Raw genomic sequence first — 4030 nt, forward strand, 5'->3', positions numbered from 1 at the left:
TGGGGTCCTCAGTCCTCCTGGACCTGCTGTCTTCAGGACAAGTTTGAKGTTTAAATTTTATCTGACAACAGTTGGTCATTTAATGAAGGGAAATTCTCCCTTCAAAGTCACACTGAACACTGTGGTCATAAAGGATGGACATGGTCAGAAGATGGTACACTGTGGTCATAAAGGGATGGACATGGTCAGATGATGGTACACTGTGGTCATAAAGAGATGGACATGGTCAGCAACAATACTCAGGTAGGTTGTGGTGTTGACATGATGCTCAGTTGGTACTAATGGACCCAAAGTGTGTCAGGAAAATATCCCCCACACCACTGCACCACCACCAGCCTGAACTGTTGATACAAGGCAGGATGATCCATGTTTTCATGTTGTTGATGCCAGATTCTGACCCGACCATCCGAATGGGCAAAAATGGCCCATTCACCAGTATGTCTGGGCAGTGCTTCAGAATGAAGTAAATGTAACTGAACAAACCTGTTACTGCAGCTCTGAGCTGAAGCAGTTTAAAGCTACAAACCTCCAAACATTTGAAGTTYAATAATAAAACTCGTGGATGAAAWGTAAACCAGATCAGCTGCAGGATCAAAGTCCAGCAGCTGGAGGTGTTTGTGTCCTGATTCTGACTGAATCCACTTGATTTCAGCCCTTTTCTCCGACTTCAAGCAGTGAAAACTACAACAGTATTTATACTTTTATCTTCTATTAAATAACTTTGTTGCTTTTAAAGAATCAGTTTTATCTTTGCTCTTATAGATTTTATTTCTTTTTATTACAGTTTTACCCATTTGGAACTGTGCAAACACAGCTTTTTATTTCAATGCAAACAGGCCGGTGGAAAAGCAAACAAATCTGTACTAATCTAATCTATAATCTAATGTAATCCAGGAGAGGCTTCAGCTTCAGTCTTTATTCTTTTAGTGGTTTTTTCTTTCTGTCATCGTCACATCCAACATGTCGGCCTGGAGCCCGAGCCTCAGAAGCTGCTGCTGGGCCGCCGCTGCCTCCTCCTCCTCCTCCTCCTCCTTCTTCTCCTCTCGGTTTTATCTGGAGCTTCTTAATTGAGTCGCAGTGTGACGAGGAGGCGGCGAGGGATGGAGCGGAGAGGAAACTGATGTTCCTAGATGTGGAAGACAGTTGTGGGAGGGCTGTGATGAAAAAATAATGATGCTAGTTACATTCTATRACACAAAATATGGAATCTGGCAATGAAGTCCCCCCACAACACTTCCTCCTAATATCACCATCATCCACTGCTGCTGCCACCGCCGCAAGGAATTCTGGGACATCACACAGCGAGGAGCGCACACACACACACACACACACACACACACACACACACACACACACACACACAGAACAGAAGTTTTGTTCAGTCTTGTAATTTATGCTGCCTCTAATGTATTTTTCAGGCCGTGTTTCACCTCATTATGGATTTTACTTGTGAGTTGTGGAGCTGCAGAACTCGTTAACTCCCAGTTAATATAGTTTTTTATGGTTGTGTTAGTATCAACGCCCTCATTATCCACTCAGACACTTTATCTGTCCCACCTTACCAGTTGGACACGTTTTGCTTGAAGAGATGTGAGCCGAAACCAGAGGAGGAGGAGCAGAAACTAAAGATGATTTTTATTTTTTTACATCAGATTTAAAAAAAACAAAATAAAAAAAACGTGTTGTTTCATCAGTTTGTTRGTCTCAGAACAGATTCCAGCTGGATAAAGAAATAAAAACTACAAACATGGCAACCTTTGCTGCAGTTGACATGTTGTCCCTCTGTGAAACCTGGTTCCTGTCAGGAACTGGTCCGGTCTGGTCCTCATGTCGGAGCAGACTGGGCTCGGGGGTCATGAAGGTGGGGTTCAGGGTCAGGGTTGGAACACAGAGCTCTTACTTTGAAAGTTGGCGTGTGACAAGCATTTCCTCTGTGTTCAGTCACAGCTTCCTCTTTCCTCAAACTTTCCTTTCTTAACAGTTTTCTTTATTTCTTTAGTTTGGTCGTATSAACGGCTCAGATTCTCTTTGTTCTCTTTTCATTTCTTCATCTTTTCATCCTGAATGAAGTGAAGTGATGTTGCTTTTGCTGCTCCTCATTTAGCGTGTTTCTAATTATATTCAGCCTTTTCTTCTTGTGCAGCTGCATGGACACGTCTCCCTGCAGGAATCGATAAAGTTTCATTTAACGTGAGGCTGATGAGGTCGTGTCAGGCTCAGCGAGGAGCTCTCGCTGCTTTATTTAGTGCAGATTTGAAATCGACTTCACTTCTACCGTCCTGCTGCTTTCCTTTGAAACGCTCGAGCCTTTTCCTCGCACGTTTGTGATGCGACTTAATCTGATTTGAAGGGAAATATTTGTCCCCGCTGCCCCTTTACAGCAGCTAATTTTATTGTGTGTTTGCCGGCTGCGTGCTGAGCTGGGAGCACTGGATCCAGTCAGCTGCCTGTCTTTATCCTGCTGACCTGCAGCCGCTCACACATTCCTGTGAAGCTGAAACACGCAGCAGGTCAGGAGCTGAGGGACAAACAGGAAGTGNGCCGCCATGTGATTGGCTGATTAGAAATTAAGTGTTAACGAGCAGTTGGACAGGTGTACCTAATAAAGTGGCYGGTGAGTGTATATGTCTGTGTTTTCTGCTGTGGCAGCCATCTTGATTTGGGTTCAGTTGTAGATGAAGAACTAATGGTTATTTCCTGAAAACGGTATTAAAATTCATTCGTTGGTTAATAAGATATTTAGCAAACAGACAGAGTTGACCACAAAAAATACTCACAAAACAAATTAAAAAAATGTTAGATAATGAAATATATGTTGAAGATCAGTCTCAGCTACCACACCAGCAATAATCTCTCTCACAGTTTCTGTATTGTTAAATCTTCTGACTAGAAAATTATTTTGACTTTTTTAAGAAAAAACTTGGTCAGGTTGAGACAGAACAGAATGTGAGGTTTATTATCTTGCAGTTTATTGACCAAAGTATATACCTTACAATGTTTTTAATTGTGGAACTGTTCTGTTTAAATTTGAAAATAAAGGTTTAGTTCAATTCTAACACAAAAAGAGTGCTCTGTAACTATAAAATCCTTCATAAAAATTCCACTTTGCTTTCAATTTTCACGTCATCTTGGTTTCCTGATTCTCTGTGCTACACTCCTTTAAGGAGCTTTCACTTCCCAAACATGAATAACTAAGAGGCCGTTTTTTTTTACTGTAACTTCTTGAGTTAAAGCCTCCAATGAAGTCCTTCACTTTAGCTGTTTGCAGAGCATTTTTACTGTTTATTTCATTTATCTCGTAGTCTCATCTGTCACAGCAGATTGATTTGCAGACACATTGTGATTGAGCTCGCATTCAATTCAGATAGCTTTTTTCTAAATTTCTTTGAAATGTTCATACAAAACTCTAAAATATCAAAGTGTGTTAAAAATTACTTACCTGCTGCTGTTGAAGGTGAGACTGAGACATGAGCAACTGTAAAGAAGAGGAAGTCGTTTTCTTTTGCATAGTATGTAGAAAAACTTAAATGTAAATAAACCCCTTCTATAAACCTTATTGTGCGAGACACTAGCAGAAGAAAAAACAAACTCACCGACAGCCAGAATAAAGAGGAAGTTTCTCCGTTCAGTGTGCTTCATGACTGAGATGCAAATTCTCTGAAACCCAAGTCACGAGCAAAGAAAAAAAACTGAACTGAACGTTGTGTGGCCGAAAGATTTCACACATATTTCCCCACAAGTACAGAGAAGAAAAAAAACTGCAGATGCCAGTAATTTATTTTGACACTAGTAATTTTGACTAGTAGAAAGATTAATGTAACATTTGCAGCTCTACTTCTGTTGCAGAGTATTATGTTTTATATTTATATTTAATATTTAAATGTATGATGAGGTTATCTGTGCTGGTTTGGTATTTAAACGACAGTTTATGTGGCAGAGTGGGCGGTGTGTGTGTGTGTGTGTGTGTGTGTGTGTGTGTGTGTGTGTGTGTGTGTGTGTGTGTGTGTGTGTGTGTGTGTGTGTGTGTGTG

Source organism: Austrofundulus limnaeus, unplaced genomic scaffold (assembly GCF_001266775.1).
Source record: "Austrofundulus limnaeus strain Quisiro unplaced genomic scaffold, Austrofundulus_limnaeus-1.0 Scaffold963, whole genome shotgun sequence".
In the NCBI taxonomy this organism is placed as follows: domain Eukaryota; kingdom Metazoa; phylum Chordata; class Actinopteri; order Cyprinodontiformes; family Rivulidae; genus Austrofundulus; species Austrofundulus limnaeus.